We start from the raw sequence: 21,140 nt of genomic DNA on the forward strand, positions 1-21,140 counted from the left end.
AAAAAAAAGAAAGAAAGAAAGAAAGAGAGAGGGAAAATTAAGAATGACAGCAAAGAAACACCCCAAACAATAAATTCCAGAGTAATACTTCCCTTCAGCTGCCCATGTTTCCCTGCAAAAACAAATGTGTCCAAGCCTATAAAGCTGTTTATAAACAAACGGCACAGTTAGAACCTACGGGCTCGACTTTATTTTAACCGAAGCTTCAAGGTAAAACCTTTTCTTCACCGGATGAGGAACACATATCCTAATACTATCTTTTAAAACCTATTTTACAATGTTAATGAATCTGTAAAAAGAAGTTCTAAGTCTTATACCTTTTTCATTTCTGTTTTGCTACAATAACTGATTTTGGTTTTGGTTTTGGTTTTTTGCCAAAAACAACTGAACTTATCTGTTCACTATGACACATTAGTCTTTATCTCAGTTCAAAATACAAATGCACTTATTGAGTGCCTGCTGTGCTCCAAGCAGCATTCAAGACACCAGGTAGGTTACAGAGGTGAACAGAGCTCCTTATTAACAATTTAGTAAGGGAGAACACCAGCAAGTAGTTTATTTTGGATGGGGGTGCAGGAGATAATATGATGAAAGAAGAGGGGAGAAAGTAAGTTGGAACAAAAGCATGAAAGAAGATGCTTTTATTCAGCAAAAGAGAATTATCAAAAGGGTGTGCGCGCGTGTGTGTGTGTGTGTGTGTGTGCGTGTGTGGTTTTGTTGTTGTTTGGTTGGTTGGTTGTTGTTGCTGCTATTTGCTTAGAAGAGATATGAGGAGATCTGAGCTTTAGAAGAATTGGCTAGGTATTCATGTGTAGGACCAAATGAAATTAGGAAAGATGGAAGGGAGGGAGGACAGTGGAGACATAATGAAGGCACAAAAGACAGCAACAGCAGCAGAAATGAGGATGAAGGGAACCAAAATGAAGCAAGTCATGGAAATAAGATCTTCTGAACTTGCAATGATTTGGATGGGGGTGATAGAGGAGGAACAGAATATAATGTCATGGTTTTGAGCCCTGAGGACTAGGTAAAGAAGGCCACTGAGAGAGGGGTCTTTAAAGGGGAAATGGATTTAGGAGGAATTGAAGAGCTCCAACTAAGGAAGTAGAATCTGAGATCCCCCAGAGCACTGTGGCACAGACATGCACCAGGAATCTAGAAACACATCTGAAGCTCAAAACAGTGGTTGAAAGTAGAAATGCAGTGGTTGAAAGTAGAAATGTATATCTGGATGTCTTTAGTTGGCTGAAGTCCTTGAATTAAAATGAGTCACTGATGAGATATTAAAGAAATATGAGGAGAGATGGAGACGGAAATTAAAGATAGCCTGGATTTTCTGTTAATTACAGATATTGAATTCAACCCATCCCAAAGTATACTAATTCTTCTTTTTCCTTACCCACATCCACACCCCTAAACTTACCCTTGCTTTTGTTATTATCACTTCTGATATTGACTTTATTATTAACACACTCAGCCAAGTTATAGTTCTTATAAGTCACCCTTGGCTCTACTTGGTCCCCAAATGTTACAGACCCTTCTCTCTAGAAATCTCTTCCATGTGGCACTCTTTTTGCCAACTCAGTCTCCAAGTTCAAGTCTTCATTATGTCTGATCTGAAATATTGAGACCTACTCCTAATTGAACTCTCAGTATCCAGTCCCTCTAGTCTGCAGTCCATTCTCCAAATCACCTCTCAAAGGTATCTTTCTAAGAGATGGAACTTACCATATCTCCACTGTATGTTAAAACCTCTGATGATCAACTTTGCATAGAATGACATCAATATCTCAGCATGGCTTACAATGGATGCCCATGTCTACCTGTAAAAATGTGGGCTTTTTCTATTTCTATGCTGTGAGGCCTTTTCTATTCTGTATCTTTCTTAGCACTCTCCGCAGAGCTCTGCCCTGAGATGAAGACTTTCTGTGCTATCTGTTACATCTGCAGCAACTGTGAAGGAGCAGTGAGCCAGGCTAAGGAACCATAAGGCCAGTGCTTGAGAACAATCAACAAAAGGGATGTTGAGGTCTTTGATAATAACAGTAGGAGATGGCAGAGACTGAAAAACAGTGACCCAATATGATAAAGAGCAAAATTCTTAGAGTGTCCCTAAGTGCCTCCATGAGCAGAACCCTGCCCACCTCTCTCAACTCACCTGAAACCATTCCCATTGCTTTCTGCATTCAGATCTCACTGGCCTTCTTGCAGAACCTCAAAGTTTCCTTTTTTGTGCTGGTGCCTCTAGCTACATCACTCTTGCTTGCCTCTGACCTGCTAACCAATCTAATCTCATTGCAGGCTTACACCCACAGGGACCAGGTCCTGCCCTCCCCGACAAGGTCAGATGCCCTGCACAGATTCTCTACAGCCCTGAACTTTTCCTTCATTTCCCTTAATGTTTGCAGGTAGATACTTACATGGTTTCAGCAGCATGCACACACCATTCTGATAGATCTTAGTAGTTAATACAGTATTAACACATCTAACTTATGTATATATGTTATTGAAAAACTGATTTACAATCTCATCCTGAGATGCAATACTTAAAAAGTCTAAAGATTGACAGAGCAACATATTATTTATTAATAAATACAGTTTTCGGAAGGTACAAACAGATTCCTATCTGTGTGCCTCTGTTACAGGCTCAAAAATCCATGAAATTTTTATACAGTCAAGACTTGTTGCTGTCAACATTAAGAAAGTAAATATGATTTTATGATCATGCATGTTTATAGGCTGAGATGATCATATGAAAAGCATGCGTAGCTGAATCCAAGAGAAATACAGATGTCGATAAAGGAACCATCTAGACAGCCAACTCCAGTACAGCAGGGAGTATAAGTACCATTTTCTCTCTTGCCTTATCATAGTAGACCTGTAGTAATTAGCTGTTAAATGAATGAAGGCGCTGATGTCCTTGAGAAATGAGCACTCTTTAGTCTTTGGTAGATGAAAAGGATGGAAAAAAGTATAGAGTAATTGCACAGTGTGGACTTCCCAGGATGATAGTGATTGTGGTAGAAAAATAGTCTGGAAAGAGGAGAACGAGAAAGAGAGTTTCAGCAGTGGGGAGCAGCAGTGTTAAGCTAGTTAAGAACAAGACAAGAAAATCTGTAATTGTGTCTAAATGGGAAACTGGGTTGAATTTGGAGGGTGAAGGTAAGATTCCTTTTTTGTTTTTTCAAACCCAGATGTAGACAGAGGCTTCAGAATTTTTAGTAGTGAAATGAGTATGCTATACACATGGTTGTAACATTGGGGGATGTTATACAAGCATCAAGATCCGGTTTATGCAGCACTTAGTTTCTTTCCCCCTAGAGGATAGCTAATGAATAGAAGGAGTGCCAAAATTACTTGGCAGACCTATCATCACCAAAATCTTACTTCAGATTTAGATGGTGGAGCATGGCTTGTTTTTTTGAAAAGTGCCATTGAGTTGGTGTCTAGCAGGAGCTTAACATGTATTAAGTCTTAGGAGATGCCTGAGTGAAAGGTGCTATATACTAAAATTATTGAGTTTCACCATATGCTCCTAGTCACTCAGAGAGGTGAGAAACAGCTGGTTCATCTTTGGAAGGCAAAACCTTAAGTCCCTTGAACCAACAGCATTTAGGAACCACATTCACTACTTGCAGAATTTGTTTCTGATTTTTGTTCATATTATCCATCTATTCTAATTTACTTACCCATGCATACCTATTTGCTTTTCTAATTCCATTTAAAATCTTTTTGGGGGGAAACTGTTATAAAACATGTCCTTGTTGCATAAGGGATCCATATACATACAGGTTGATGGCATACTAGTTTATCAATATCTAGAATTATTATGAAGAAGCTGTTTGAAAGTACCAGAACAGTACCAAAGTTTCATTCATTCATGAGATGATTGATTGCATAGACTCTGCAGAAATAGATTCATATTTCTGGATACATGTTACTTTATATCCCTCAAAGAGAAAAATACATTTGCACTCAATATGCATTTACAGGATAATATGACACAGGTGTGGTGACATTAGAAAAGAGAGGGCCAGCTATAAAGAAGAAAAATAAGAGCTTTCCTAGGGAAAAACTTAGATTTCAGAATGGAGCTCTGGATTTGGAAAGAGAAAAGTAGCCAAACATGAAAGATGTTTTTCATATTATAGGGAAGCTCAGTCAACCAAAAATATCACAAGCAAAGGTCCTAGTAGGGTATGGTATAAGACAAAATCAAGTTTGTGAAAACTGAGATATTGACTTAAACAACTGAGTTCCTTATGACAGGTTGAACAGAGAGCTGCTACTCAGCATGTAGGTAACATGAAAAAGATACGAAGAGGAGACAACATAAAGTACTCTAACACTCACCCCCTACAGAGTTTCATGTTGCTACTGTATTAAATGACATACTGCTGTTGTTGAAGAAGCATTCAGCAGTGACATAAAAATTTAAATGTGCCAATCTTTATAGCGACACAAGTCTTTTACAGACCATGATATTTACGCACATTCTTATTGCTAACACTACTACTTCACATTAATCTTTAAAACTAAATTCATAGTTTCTTAACGTCTATTTATTCCTAATACACTTTAGGAAGCTGCAAGATGGAAAAATAAATCATGCCAGACATTAAATCACAAAGATTGACTGCAATGGCTTTTTGCTGAAAAAATACATATCAAAGTACTTGTTATTACAAAACATTATGGTTGGAAATGCCAGAAAGAATTTTTTGAGTTAGAAACAACTGCATACTTTTGAATAAGCTGATGATGATAGTTAAAGTGAAAGACAATTGGCAATCCACTTATATCAATGTGCCTTGGCAGCCAAGTAAGAACGCCAAATAATGATAACAATAAAAATAATTCCTATGCTAACATTTACTGAACACTGAAGTGCCAAGCATTATGGCTTTAAATATATCATCTAATTTAATGCGATGATTTATTTATATGGATTGTCTATTTAATCATCATAACTATCAGGTAGATACCCTAGGAAATATGTTCTGTTCTGAGAGTTTAGCTTAATGGTTAAGCAGTTAAGAGCATGGACACTGAAGTCAGTTTGGGCTAGTATTGGTTATGCCCCTAACTAGCTGCTTGATTTCAGGCAAGGTACTTTAACCTCTGTGCTTTTCATTGTTTCTTATTGATAAAATAGGAAGATTAATGATAATTAATTGCTATAATATATGTAAAATATTTGAAAGAATGCTGGCATATGTTTAGCAATCAAAATGATACTTGTTATGATTATTATTTTAAAGATGAGCAAACAGAGAAACTTGGTGAAGGCCACACAGTTAACAAGTGACAGATCTAGGATTTGAAGTTCAGAAGGATGACTCCAGAAGCCAAGCTTTTAGCCATATGCCATCACGGACATGAAATCTTGAGTAGGCTTTTATAAAGCAAGAATTGATAAGGAATAATTTTAAAAGTTGCATTTTGTATATGGAACAGGTGTCATAATTATTCTTAAATTCTAAACCATATTGACATATAAATAATATAACTATGACCTATACTTAGGACAGAGTCATTGATTTGACTCAATCTAGAATTTGATTCTAAATAAGTCTCATGTCTTATTTAACCCATTCTTAGTACACACTACTACCTCCTCCATCCTATGTTTAATTTCTTTAGTTTAAAAAAGCCTTTGCTTTTTACTAAGACAAACAATGGTTGCACTGCGGGGAAAGGTGAGAGGAAAGGATAGAGATGAGGCAGGGCAGGATCATAAGCCACGCTGGGGGCCACGGTGAGCCTTATCCTAAAGGACAGAAGGAGCCATTAAAGGAATGTAAGTAGGGGGAGACATGGTCAGATTCATGCTGTAGAAAGATCAGCACACAGCTGAGAAATGGGAACAAACTGGTGGCCAAAGAAACCTCTTTAATCGAGTAAAGGATATTTCTGAAAAGCTATTATGTTTAAGAAACACAATCATTGAAAAAAGAAATGATCCTTCCTGAGATTGTTTTAGAAGAGTCCATGTGGGCATACTTCAAAATCACTGTCTCCTATGAACCTCTTCAACGAAATTTGAGTCCTCTTCCTACCGCCACTTCGGTAATCATGGTGTACACAGTCTCTGGGAAATATCTAAGATGTCTGAAATATATTTCCCATGCCCCACCCTCTTTTAGTGTAACAGCTTGCCCGTCTTCATCTACTAGACGGTGGAGTGGGATTCCTTGGGGCCTGAAGGTGTAGGTTAGTGTGATCAGGTACAGGGTTCCAGAAGAGAAGAGACTGAGGCCGTGCCTCATGTGGCAGGGGAGGGTACAGGGGATAAGGAACCTTGTGGTAGACAATGCCACCTTAGGCATTCACTCTCAGGGCTAGTACTGGGTTCTAGGGTGTTTGAGGCTAGATCACCCTCTCTCCGAGGCTTCAGGATGAGCTCATTGTTTAACAGTCCACCCTTGGTATGTCCCACATACCAAGGCTCACAAAGCAGGGACAGAGGGGCCACACTTGACTCAAGACAGACCTTTGTTGTTGGATATTGTAACATGAAGGAATTGATTGCCAACGTTTCACCATTAGAGGATGTCACATAAACATGCAAATTTCAGAGGGGAAAAAGTGGAAGATCTGGCAACATTGGGCTCTCATTGAGGCAATGATTGATAATTGCCTGGTAATGAGTGAGGTTGCTACCATTGGAGGCAGGGATTTCGAATATCTATTTTTTGTAACCAGAGGGTTCAAATGAGCAGCAGAGTGGCTGGTCATTCCCCATAGTGACTTGAATTGCTTTGCTCTTTTTATGTGGGATGCCCTCCCCTGTCTCCCACCAAATTCTCTCTGGTGATTGGTTGTGCATCTTTCTAACATCACTTCCCATGGAAAAGACTGTTGGTCAGCTCTGACAGCACGATGGCCCACCGCTCAGAACTGTGTGAGGGAGGCTCTCCCCTAGACTAAGCACACCAATCACAAATATTTTCCATTTATGATTTCACCTCAAGCATCTTGACAGTGTCTGGTGTGTGGTAGGTACAAACAAAAACAAGAAGAACAATAATAATGGTGTAACATAAAGAGTCGAAGGCTTTGAAGTTAGACCCTGTTTCACATTTCAGCTCTTTCACTAATACAGACAAATTACTTAATATCTCTGAGCCTTGCTTTCTTTTCCTAAAAAATGGGCACTAAGGGTTACCATGCAAATAAAATCACATAATAAAATCATTCTATCACAATATCTAGCTCAATGAGGTCAATAGATGTGAGTTACCTCCCCCTTTTGAATGTTTGTGGAATAAATATTTATATAAAAATACAGCAACCTATTGCATTTATTACCAATGGATTTTCAAAAACCTTTTGGCCTAGGAGCGTTTTCCTGAGAAGTATAGATATCCGAGAAAGAGCATTCCGAGGAGAGGCAAGCACAATTTCAAAGGCTCCAGATGGATTTTCCTTGGCCTGTTTGAGGAACCATGAGGGAAGAATGAGGAAGGGAGAGAGTGTAAGAGATGAAAAGAGAAAAATAATGGTATGAGGAGGCAGGTCATGGGAACCTGTAGGTAAGGCCATTGCGTCTTTATCTTTGTAAATCTATGAGTGAGTAAGAAAATCACTGAAGAGTTTTGAATAGAGGAGTAACAAGATCTGACATGGTTTAACACGATCACTCAAGATGCTGCATTGAGAACAGACTGGAGCAGGGTAAGGCTGGAAACAAGAAGGAAACAGGTAGAAACAGGAAGAACAGTGAGGAGGCTCTGGAAAATATCCAGATGGCGGTGGAAGGTTGCTTGAACCCAGGTGGTAGCAGCAGGGATTAGGAGAAGTGGTTAGATTCTGAATTATTTAGAAAGCAGAGCCAATATAATTGCTGATGGATTAGCTATAGAGTAGGGGCCGGGGAGAGTTGAAAAGTACTACAAGGTTTGTAACTTGAGCAACTGCCAGAATGGAGTTGCCACTTCCTGAGAGTATAGGCATGGAAATGGCAAAGTCACTCCAGGTAACTTGGAAGCCACAGTGGGCTACAAAGCTTGCAAGTGGTGGACAGGAATTTGAATGTAAGTTGTCTGATGCAAAAATCAGGGCTCCTTCTTTTCTATCCTGCTAAGTTCATCACAACATATTGCAGAGTTCACAATAGAAAATTTTGTCTAGGCTGTTAAGACAGGTTTCAGGAAAGGTGGTATCAGAGCAGAAGACAGAGCAGGGAGACCATAGGACAATTTTGAAATGAACAATAGCACAAAGATCACAGGGTCTGAAGGTACCCTCTGTTTATTCTGGTGTAACCTCAACTGCACATTAAATCCATGGAGAGTGCACTGTGGGAGAGAAACCTAAAAGGATATATGAAGTAATGGAAAACCTTGAATGCTCTCCCTGGGAGCTAAAATTTAACCATTTGGACAATGAGGAGCTATTGAAAGACACCAGTAGGAGATAAGACAGTTTGTGCTATGTTTAAAAAAGATTAACTTTGGAATAAGTGAAAAATGATAATTCCTAGAAGAAAGAGATGTGAATCCAGGAGACTAATGAAATAATCCAAACCCTCATTAGAGTAATGGCATACAAACAAACAGAAAAGGTATAATTTAAGAAACATTTGATGGTTAAATTGACAGTACTTTGGACTGATTAGATGAAGAGAGTGAAGTTGGGGAACAAGTCAAAGGGTTCCAGCTTGCCTGGCTTTGAGATGGATGTATAATAATTAACTGATAAGAGGAAGGCCTGGGAAGAAGCAAGTCTAGACATGGAAAGAAACTGAAAAGATAAACTGGATTTAGGTGCTGCTGAATTTAAGGAGCATGGATGTAGAACCACATCCAGATTTTTTTTTCATAGTATTCAGTAATCAAGAGAGAAATTAAGGCTAGAAATAAAAATTTAGGAGCCATTAGCATAGAAGTGACATCAGACGAAAATTTTCAAACAAAAGGGAGCCCAGGCATAGAATCTTGAGAAACACTTGCCTCTGAGAGGCAGATGGGAGAGGAGGAGTCAGGAGAGTCCCTGAAGGACAGGACAAGGGGGTGAGAAGAGGGTCATCAACAGCATCGGGTTTAATATGAAGTCAATTAGCAGGAGAATCAAGAACCTGCAATTGCCTTTGATTATAGAAAGCCCCTGGTAACCTTCAGGAGAGCAGTTTTTCTCAAGCTGTTGGAGAAAAAAGTAGAATGTAGTAGGGGGAAAAGTAACAACTTAAGATAAAGCCTAGTCTCATAAGTCTGGATATCAGAGAAGTTGGAAAAGCCCACACCATACCTAGGAAAGTGTTTGTTCATTTATTTTTGTTTTTATTAAAATATGAAGGAAAAAGAAAATGTTTACAAACAGAAGGAAAGGATAAGACAGTGGGAGGAAAAGGTTGGAGACCCAAAAGACAAAGGAAGATTTGATGAAGCTGCGAAATGGAGGAAGTGTGGAAAAGTCACAATGGAGAGTGGGATAAAGAGCACGCCAGTGATGAGTAACAGCTCAGGTTTTAAAGAGAACAGGATACAGAAGAAGGAGAGAAATGTACACACAAGCATCATGGGGAACAGAGAAAGCCAGGAAGAATGGAGCTGGGTCCATTCAGTGGTTCTGACGATTTAAACACTGCTCCTTTGGGGGAAATGCTGCTCTCCCATGTTTCTGGTGGGTGGTGTGTAATCTGGGCAACACGGGAGGGCACTGAACGATTCACAATATCACTCTTTGTCTAGCTGTATCCCAGCAGATCAAGGACAGGAGCAGCTGAGCTTGCTTCCTGGGGCGAGCCTCCTGACAGAAAGAGGAACTGCACATCTGCTTTGCCTTCCTTCAAACTCAGCATGATGTGCAATGAAAATGCTTGCACAGTATTTGCTGGAAGGGCCAAAGTCAGACGGAAAATTTTTCAATTATAAAATTCCGGCCAGGCCAGAAAAACTCAGAGCCCTGAGGAGAATCGTAAAGGCCAGCACAGGCCCACCATAAAACTTGGATGCACTGGGAACGTGGTTCTTAGTTAAATTTGTATGTCTGCCTATATTTCTGCAACAAATAATTTGGAAAGAAAAGGTAGGTCTTTCCTTAAAAGACAACAAAAAGAGACCTTTTTCAAAAAAAAACATATATACCATTCAAGACCATGTTTATATGTCAAAAAATCAAGTTTGCTTTATTTTCTCATTAAAGGTATTATGAGCTAAACACAGAATGGTGGATTTATGGGTTCATTGACATTGGTGACACCTAGGAAAACATCAATTTACCCTCTACAATTAATTATACACTGATCTTCAGAATACTGTGCACTCAGGTGTGTTTAAATGTGTGTTTTTAGGGCACAATGAATAAGCTATAACCTCTTGAATTAAAAATTCCATTTTGCCTCCTGGAACAGAGTCTGCGGTGTCTGTTTTGAGGAAGCTTAAGTTCACCGTTCCCTTTTCTGTTCTTAGATGCTAAAGTGATTTAGAATCGGGTTAGTCCAGAGTTGTTTTTGCAGTAACAGAGTGTGGTTTTAAGACCTACTTACCTCTTAACTGTTTTACGGCTACACAACACGTTATCTTCCAAACACAAGGAAGCAGTTGTTCTCTATAAAACTTTCCCAACTTTCCGTCCTTGTATTTAACATTGCCTTCCTTGGAATCCCGATGCGCTTGGCCATTAGATCTCTTAAGGCATTTCTCATCTAATACTCCATATAGTAGTTATTTGTACACTTGGATTATGTTCCTCAGCGCCCCCCACCACCACCACAAAAGGTGAGTATGGAGTAGGGGAGCCTTTAGTCATTTTTCAGTCGTTGAAGTAGCCGACCTCTTTGTAATCAATCTATACTGATGGGATGGAATTAAGAAAGAAACCAAGGTCACAACAGACCATGTTAGTTCACCATGAAGCATCGTTTGCAGGCAAATGGATTGGCCCTTTCCTCTGGAAGTAAGGCCCTCTTGTACATGAATTGACGTTTCAGGGGTATAGCAGTGTGCTAATAATTGTACACCCACTATACACATACTGAATTCATATCCCAAGAATTTTTCTGCCTGTTTAAAAAAAAATTAGAAGGCCCTGAACAAAAAAGGTCTTGTGTGCCAGTTTGTGTAGTCCAAACATGTATGGTAATGAGATCCTATAAAAATCCCTACTTCACCTGGTGCCCATATATCTGACCAGCTCACACAACTGTAAAAAAAAAAAAAAAGGTTCTCCCCATCCCAATCACAATTCACATACTTCAGAAGTAGCGGCAGCCTGGGGATGGCATTCACTGAAGCTAAGAAAACCAACTGCAGCTCTGCAGTTCTAAGACAGCATAGGTATGTTCAGTGTGTAAGAAACCAAATTGGGCATTTATAATAGTTCTAGAAAAAGCAGAAGGTACATATCAGAGAAATGAAAAGAGTAGCTTCTGAAATACTTTCTGCTCACAAGCAGGTAGAGCAGGCCTGCACAGAGGATCATGGGAATAAGGGAAAGGTGTTCTCTGCCACATCCATAACTCAGTGTGGACAGCTGAGCCCCGACTATGACTACAGAGGATTTTACCAAAGCCCTGCTGGCAGATTCAACGAAATGAATAATAATATAGTAATTTATTCCGTGCTTGCTCTTGGCCAGACACTGTGCTAGATGCCTTATATCCCTGTTAATCCTTACTACATCCCTGCAAGTTCAGCATTTTCATCCAGCTCCTACCAATGAGGAAACTAAAGCTCAGAGAGTTTAAGAAATCTGCCCCAAAGCCACACCCCTAGCAAATGCCCTAGCTGGAATTTGAAGACAAGTCAACTTGACTGCAGAGCTCATACCCCTTATATTTCATCAAATTCCATTTATAAAATTCAGATCCTAAAACAGAAAGAGTCACCTTGGGAAAATATGGCACTCACATTCATCAAAACAAAGTTCAGATATTTCAAGACTTCATATCATCTAGCATTGAGTAATCACACTTTTCATATAGCAGATACACCCAGAAATACTATTGTGTCTGGAATTGGTGGGTTCTTGGTCTCACTGACTTCAAGAATGAAGCCGTGGACCCTCATGGTGAGTGTTACAGCTCTTAAGGTGGTGCGTCTGGAGTTGTTCATTCCTCCTGGTGGATTCGGGCTTTCCTCTCTGTCGACCCTCGGCTCAGCCCAGAAGTACAGGAAAAGCGGAAGCTGGTTCTAGGCAAACCAACAGTCCCAACTCCAAAGAGTCGGGGGTTGTTAGAGAGCCCTTTCCCAGAAAGCCTGACACCCTTGTCTTTAGTCCAGTGGCCGCGCTAGTCACTTTTAACAGGCCAACAGGTGCCCGGTATTTAGCCCCAGAATTCTAAGGAAAAACAGGACAGAATAGCAAGCAAAAGGGGTCCGATGGTACTCACTGCTTGGTGATAGGCGATTGTCTCACCGCTCAGCGATAGGCAAAAGTCCCTTCGTGGTTGCCAAAATGTGTCCAGAATTGGTGGGTTCTTGGTCTCATTGACTTCAAGAATGAAGCTATGGACCCTCGTGGTGAGTGTTACAGCTCTAAAGGCGGCGCGTCTGGAGTTGTTCGTTCCTCCTGGTGGGTTCGTGGTCTCGCTGGCTTTAGGAGTGAAGCTGCAAACCTTCACGGTGAGTGTTACAGCTCATAAAGGCAGTGTGGACCCAAAGAGTGAGCAGCAGCAAGATTTATTGCAAAGAGTGAAAGAACAAACCTTCCACAGTGTGGAATGGGACCCGAGCGGGCTGCCACTGCTGGCTCCAGCAGCCTGCTTTTATTCTCTTATATGGCCCCACCCACATCCTGCTGATTGGTCCATTTTACAGAGAGCCAAGTGGTCTGTTTTGACAGGGCGCTGACTGGTGCGTTTACAATCCCTGAGCTAGACACAAAGATTCTCCACCTCCCCACTAGATTAGCTAGATACGGAGTGTCCACACAAACGTTCTCCAAGTCCCCACCAGAGTAGCTAGATACAGTGTCCACTGGTGCATTCACAAACCCTGAGCTAGACACAGGGTGCTGATTGGTGTGTTTACAAACCTTGAGCTAGATACAGAGTGCCGATTGATGTATTTACAATCCCTTAGCTAGACATAAAGGTTCTCCAAGTCCCCACCAGAGTAGCTAGATACAGAGTGTCGATTGGTGCATTCGCAAACCCTGAGCTAGACACGGGTGCTGATTGGTGCATTTATAATCCCTTAGCTAGACATAAAGGTTCTGCAAGTCCCCACCAGACTCAGGAGCCCCGCTGGCTTCACCCAGCAGATCCCGCACCGGGACCGCAGGTGGAGCTGCCTGCCAGTCCCATGCCCTGCGCCCGCACTCCTCAGCCCTTGGGTGGTTGATGGGACTGGGCGCCGTGGAGCAGGGGGCGGCGCTCATCTGGGAGTCTCCCACAGCACAGGAGTCCACGGAGGCGGGGAGGTTCAGGCATGGTGGGCTGCAGGTCCCGAGCCCTGCCCCGCGGAGAGGCAGCTAAGGCCCGGCGAGAAATCGAGCACAGCGCCTGTGGGCCGGCACTGCTGGGGGACCCAGTACACCCTCTGCAGCCGCTGGCCCAGGTGCTAAGCCCCTCATTGCCCGGGGCCGGCAGGGCTGGCCGCCTGCTCTGAGTGCGGGGCCTGCCAAGCCCACACCCACCCAGAACTCCAGCTGGCCCACAAGCGCCGCAGGCAGCCTCAGTTCCCGCTCGCACCTCTCCCGCCACACCTCTGTGCAAGCTGAGGGAGCCAGCTCTGGCCTTGGCCAGCCCAGAAAGGGGCTCCCACAGTGCAGTGGTGGGCTGAAGGGCTCCTCAAGTGCCGCCAAAGTGGGAGCCCAGGCAGAGGAGGCGCCGAGAGCGAGCGGAGGGCTGCAACGGCTGCCAGCACGCTGTCACCTCTCTCTATCAGGCTATGTAATATGTAATTAGGAACTTAAATTCAGAGTCAGGCTGATCTCATGTCACAGCACAACAGTTTATTCGTTGTGCAATGAAAGCAAATCACTTACCTTCTTTATGCTTCAATTCGCTCAGCATTCTAAGAACTGAATGGCACATCCATATAAAACTCAGCTTAGTTTTTGCTGCAAAGTGAATACATGAATTTTTTTTATAATTCTCTATCCATCCACCCAAATTTGTGCCTCCTGTGTCCCCAGGAAACTCCCATTCCCAGATATGGTGAACAAGGTCCTCCAGGACTAGATCCCTGCCCTTCAGCAACAACATTTATTGACCCTGCAACTGCACCTAAAACTACATGGAACAATCTCCTACCTTCTTCCACTCCAACATGCTAATTCCATCTATCTCTTCATGGAAAGGAACTCAAATATCATTTCCTTTCAGAGGTGGCTCAGCTGTGCTCCTGTATGCCCCCACTTGCCCCCATATCTTCAGACATCTTGTCACATTTCATTGAAGACAGGGATCATTTCTTCTTTATCTTTGCATACCCAGGACCGAGCCCAGAATCTAGAGCTTCTTAGTCTATAATCAATGCTCGTTGGCTGAGAGAGGGTAGATCCCAAAGAACAGACATTAGCAAATTATGATATCACACCTGGAATCTCAAAAAGCAAGGAACATCTAAGGACAAAGGAAATTCCAAACTGAATATCTCTAATTCACATCTCCTCCTGGGTGTTTAAGTATCTGTTGTAGGGCATTGACAAGCTCCTATGGATAAGTTTGTCCAGGGCTATTTTTTTAGCCAAAATGATTGTTTGGGCACCAGTACAAGTGTTACTTTAGGTTGCTCTCTCACTCTCCACAAAAAGTCAGCAGTCACCCTAAATTCTTACTTCACCGTGAGGCTTCAGTGCAGGCCAAATTGTGTTAGCTGCCAAAAGTGGTAAAATTGGTACCAGGACAGACTATTTAAGATTTTGATTCCTGGATCCTACCTCCCCTCTCCCACCCACTTTTCCCTAATGCTAAAGGTACATTTCTGTTTTTAAGAAAATTAGTGCCGAGGCCAGGCACGGTGGCTCACGCCTGTAATCCCAGCACTTTGGGAGGCCAAGGCAGGTGGACTACCTGAAGTCAGGAATTCGAGACCAGCCTGACCAACATGGTGAAACTCCGCCTCTACTAAATACAAAAAATTAGCTAGGCATGGTGGTGCATGCCTGTAGTCCCAGCTACTCGGGAGGCTGAGGCAGGAGAATTGCTTGAACTAGGGAGGTGGAGGTTGCAGTGAGCTGAGATTGCACCATTGCACTCCAGCCTGGGCAACAAGTGTGAAACTCGAAGGAGGGGAGGGAGGGAGGAAGAAAATCAGTGCCATAGCTGACTGGATCCAAACAGTTATTCAGAGAATATCTGGAGGAAAATACGTTGCCCTCTGTTGAATAGTCAAAAGTTCTGGCCGGGCACGGTGGCTCACGCTTGTAATCCCAGCACTTTGGGAAGCCGAGGCAGGCAGATCACAAGGTCAGGAGATCGAGACCACGGTGAAACCCCGTCTCAACTAAAAATACAAGAAATTAGCCGGGCGTGGTGGCGGGCACCTGCAGTCCCAGCTACTTGGAGAGGCTGAGGCAGGAGAATGGCATGAACCCGGGAGGCGGAGCTTGCAGTGAGCTGAGATCGCACCACTGCACGCCAGCCTGGGCGACAGAGCGAGACTCCGTCTCAAAAAAAAAAAAAAGTTCTGATTCTCAGAATGCAGGATTCTTTCCTTTGAGTCTTCTCAGCTGTGAGAAGATTGAGAATACAGCATGACATACAGAATGAGGACGAGAGGTCAGGCAGGGTGGCTACACGATGGAGGCAACGACTGCACTGAACGTTAAAGAGTGAACCGTGGAACAGTAAAATACTGTGCAGAGAGATTTCCTTCAATTCTGGGTTGTTTTGTTACATTAGATATGAAAATTTAAGGACAGCTATGAAATGAGATGATGTTCTTTGGTTACCACATCAAGATTGGTATTATTCACCCCTTGCAATGATCCACAATGCCTCCGTGGTGTCCTGTGTGAAAAGCAATACTATCATTATCTTGATCCTCATCATCTGTGTTGTGATTTATGTTCCACAAATTCTCCAGGTTGATGAGATATTGAGGCTGAAAACTTTATTCATTATTTTATCCCCTTTCAGCATCTAGCAGTGTCCCTGGAACAGATTAGGTGTTTAATCAGTATGTGCTGAGTTAACCTGGATCATCACTAAGTCGCTTCAGGAACTCTGAGGCAGTATAAGGTCACTCGCTAGCACACCAAACAGGTATCAGCAGGTTTTGATGAGCATAAGCCGTGACTTCCTAACATTTCACTTTATGATGCCAGACGACAGCAATTCCTTACATGTATTATAATTGTTATGCATTGAGTATATGCAAATTTGAGTATTGCTCATCTCTACTGATTCTTTATGGGATTATCCCAGGGAAGTTTCACCTAGCAATTCCACATCTACTTTTGGAGCCATGCCCTTACAATGTGTACCAGTAATAATAAACATATTCTAAGCCTCTTCCCTGAGGATAAGAGAGCATTCTTAATTATGTCATTGTGTCAGCAGCACTGAATAATCGGTATCATATATTTGCATAGGAGCTATGAGAGTACCCAGGTTACATGTGCAGGCTGATAAAATCACAAATTAATTTATTTCACAGGATCTCCAACAGCAGGTGTCCCTGAATATGGTGATGAAAAGATATTCACTAAAGCAACCATATGAGAATGCTCAAGCTGTTCACAAGCCACCAATCCATGGGAGTCATCTGTCTACACAGCATGCTGCCTAGAGAAATCAGATCAACATTCCCGACAGTAGTCATCATGTTGTCTAGACCATACTTCTTCCCAGAGCACATCCAAGAGATGGTCACATGAACACTCTGGCTGGAAGCCATGACTGGGCCTACAAGTAGCTCTGATATTGAAAAGACCACAAAGAACTTAACATATATCTGGGTATTGGGCAAAAAGAAGCAAAGACACTTACCTGTTTATGAGAATGAATCAAAGAGCTTTGGTTAAGAAGCCCTGTACATTATAGAACTACTCTAGGCCGGGTGTGGTGGCTCATGTCTGTAATCCCAGCACTTTGGGAGGCCAAGGCAGGCAGATCAATTGAGGTCAGGAGCTCAAGACCAGCCTGGCCAACATGTGAAACCCATTTCTACTAAAAATACAAAAATTAGCCAGGCGTGGTGGCACACACCTGTAATCCCAGCTACTGGGGAGGCTGAAGTGAGAGAATCCCTTGAACCCCGGAGGTGGAGGTAGCAGTCAGCCAAGATCACGCCACTGCACTCCAGGCTGGATGACAGAGCAAGACTCTGTCTCAAAAAAAAAGTACTACTCTAAAAGACAAGCTTGACAATTCTGGGAGACTATTCTTCAAAATGACTTAAAATATCCTGAAATAACTTATCATATTGACCAAAAAGATTCATCATGTTTTCATTTGTTTATTTATTTTTAGTTTGGGATGCTCTGAAGGAAAACTTAGACTGATTTCCCAGTTAAATTGCTCATTCCCACTAAAGCTCATACATTCCTTGTAGTAGTATGCCAACTGTAATTTACAATGAATTTCGACAATCAAAATGTAAACCCCAGGGGTAGGACCAAATCCATCCTGTTTGTCATCATATCCCACATGCCTGCTCAGAGTCAGACTCTCAGTAGATATTTGTTGAAGGAGTGTGTACATGTGTCAACATGGAAAAAAACACTTACTGACTACATGCCAGGCACTGTGAACCATGTGATGTAGTTTGAATGGCCCCTCCAAACCTCATGTTGAGATGTAATACCCACTGTTGAAAATGGGGCCTGTTGGGAGGTGTTTGGAGCATGGGGGCAGATCCTGCATGAATGGCTTGGGCCATCTCCTTGGTGATAAGTGAGCTCTCACTCTGGGTTCACATGAGATTTGGTTGTTTAAAAATGTGTGGCACCTCCCTCCACTCTCTCTCTCACTTGCTCCTGCTTTCACCATGTGATATGCCAGCTCCTCTTTCATCTCTACCATGATTGTACACTTCCTGAGGCCTCCCTAGAAGCTGAGCAGATGCCAGCACCATGCTTCCATTAAAGCCTGAAGGACCATGATCGAATTAGACCTCTTTTCTTATAAATTATCCAGTCTCAGGTATTTATTTATAGCAATGAAAGAATGGCCTAATAACAGTGCGCTAGGTACAGATTAGGCAAAAGCGATCAGAAGCCATCAGAGCAGGCTTGCTGAATCAATTAATAGCAACATCTACAAACTTGATAAAGTGCTGAGAAACTCTAAGACAAACGACCTAATTCTGAACGCCTCTTTTCCCTCCTTCATCTCTCTAGCCATACTTTTCATACCACAATTATAATTAAGGTGCTTTCCCTGACAGTTTTGCCAATTCAGTTGAGGTCAGAGGCCTGAGTGATATGAAGAGCAGAGAGTAATTGGTGAGGCATGTGATATTGCCATGTCGAGGAAGCTCAACGGTATTGCTTTCAGGTTAATGAATGAGTACCAGGCCAATAAAATACTTTCTTTACTTCCGTCAGGTGTTGGCGGTTTAGCTTCACTTCTCAAAGACTCATCACAGCTCAAAGGCAAAGAGCACACAGTCACAGGGGAAGCTCAATTGCCTGTCTGGGACCTACTTACCATTCTTGAGTATAACAGACATCTCTACAGAGACTGAACCTGACTGGGTAAAAGCTGTGTATCTAAGTGAAATGGGGAGGTTCTGCTTGTCCAGGACATGGTACTGTACTGTGAATGTTTTGCCCCTTCTGAAGCCTATACCACTGTGGTCTGGGGGTTGCCTATATCACCTGTGGTGTTTATTTAAAAATTTTCCGGCCCCATCCTAGGCCTATAGAATGAGATTCTCTTGAGGACAATGCACAAATCTTTATTTTTCACAATGCCCTGATTTTTACACACATTCAAGTTTGAGTATCACTGATCTCTACTGATTTTATATGAGATAAGCCCATGAAGTTTTCCAGCTATAAAAGATTGTGAGAGGGCCCGCGGTCTCTGTTTTTTTGTTTGTGTTACTTTGGGCTAAGAAATTTGACCCCCTACAAAAGCCTGGAAGGATGCAAGAAGCTGGTGGAATGGGGATAAAGTGAAGGAGGAAGTATTTTCACCCAGAAATCCAACACTGAAAAGAAGTATGAGTCCATAGAAGGAAAGCAATAGATTATGACATTCAAAATCCTTCTGGTAGTTTCACAGCACCTTCAGGTTTAAATCCTGTATGAATTATTTGCCAGTATGATAGATTTTACTTCACATGGTGGCCCCCAACTTAAAACTTAAAAAAAATCCAATTCTGATCTGGGCATGCAGAAATGGGCACTGCTATACATCTTTGGAGGGAATCAAAATTGATGCAGCCTTTTTGTAGAGAAATTTGCCAATAATTATCAAAAAATGCATTTCCCTTTGATTAAATAATGTTACTGCTAAGAATTAACCCTGCAGCTATACTGTACCTGTTAGTATACGCTAATATTTTTGTACTGCTAAAATAAGAATCTCTACTAAAAAAACTTAGTTGCATTCATACAACTTATTTGTGTTTTAAAAAATACATCTAGAGTAATACTATAAATAATATGATGATTTTACTGATAAAATAATATCACTCTCGAGGGTCATAAAGAAGGTAATTAACACTTACTGAGTCCTGAGTACTTATTTTGTGCCAATTACTGTGCTAAGAGCATTCGTGTAACCTCTTCCACAACCCTGCAACCTGGACATAATTTTGCCCATGTTTTCAGACGGGAACACTGAGGCTCAAAGAGGACATGTAACTGGAGCACGGTCATGGCTGACAAGCACAGATTCATACTCCCAGCCTCTTCTTCAAAACCAACTCCCCTTCTAACTGCACCACCAGAAAGAGAAACCTCTGACAGTACTAATGCTATCCAGAAACATCAGGACTATAGAGTTCCAGAATCAACTTACCTTGTTTCAACACAGCACTTTTACAAATCAAGAAAAAGCAGGAAGCATTATGTTGACAGGTTATGGTAGGAGGAGCCAGTTGCATGAAAAATAAGTTTCAATAGTTTAAGCCAATTTTAATGACTTAAAGGAGTGGAAAAACACAATGATTTTTCTAGTGCTTTCGGCTCTTTCCTCTTGGCACACAAAACTTCCATCACTGTCTTACAGCAGTGGAAGAATGATTTTCATCCCACAGAGGACTTAAAAATTTCTTTCTAATAGCTCTGTTCAGTTCTTGAATAAATAGGAATAACTCCACCACCTCTTTAAAACAGTTCCTCATATGTGTAATAAGGGATGCTGGGGAATGTGTAGAAATGTGTGGCTGAGCTCAGATTCACAGCCTGAGGTTACAAGGCTCCCCGCCAAGTTTTCACCTATATCAAATCATTCAGCAGGCTTAACCACTCTGCCTCTACCCCAAGGAAAATACTAACATGATTTAACTACAGCTAAGAATTCCAGTAGGTACTTACTAAATGTGACATAATGTTTTCCATGCACGGAGAAAAGGAAATCATTTTGCTAATCTATGCCTCACTCCAAACAATCACATTTCAGAGCTTCATCCCCCATTAAAGCAAGAACAGCTTAATTAACTTTAAATTTATTTGGTATAAAAGATGTATTGATGGGAAATGCAAAAATTCATAGATGCAAGAGCTTTAAAAAAATGCATCAAAAATGTTAAACAGCTTCTTAAAAATAAAATCCTTTTAACATTTTGCTCTTACTTTATTCTTTAAGACAATTTCGATGACACGATATGGGTGAAGGGGAAACTAATAATGTGGAGAGAAGGAGGAAATTCACTATGCAAACAATAGAAGAGTGAATGTCTCAGAGAAAAGAACTACATGAAAGGGGATGGAGTCTGGAAGAGAAACTCATTTCTGGCCAGACCTGTGGGACTGTAGGCAGCGTGATTATAACCCTGTCTGTAGTTTGTCTGTGATCTCTTGCCAAAGGCAGATAATTTAGCAAGGGTAAAAATACAGGAATGACTTACCGTATAACTGATGTGGCAGGAAAATCACTTTATAGTACTTTTTGCCAGCAATGGGATAGTGAAAACAATTGCCCAGGGTTTACAATGAAAAGGTAGCACCATTTATAATGAAAAACTAGTCCAGAGAGCTAAGGAGCTAAGAACATAGACTTGAAATGAAGAAAATCAAGGTCGAAAAATAGGTTGTCAAAATGTATTAACTTAGAAATTCACAGGCAAATATTT

This window comes from Hylobates moloch, unplaced genomic scaffold (genome assembly GCF_009828535.3).
Source record: "Hylobates moloch isolate HMO894 unplaced genomic scaffold, HMol_V3 SCAFFOLD_9, whole genome shotgun sequence".
NCBI classification, from domain to species: Eukaryota; Metazoa; Chordata; class Mammalia; order Primates; family Hylobatidae; genus Hylobates; species Hylobates moloch.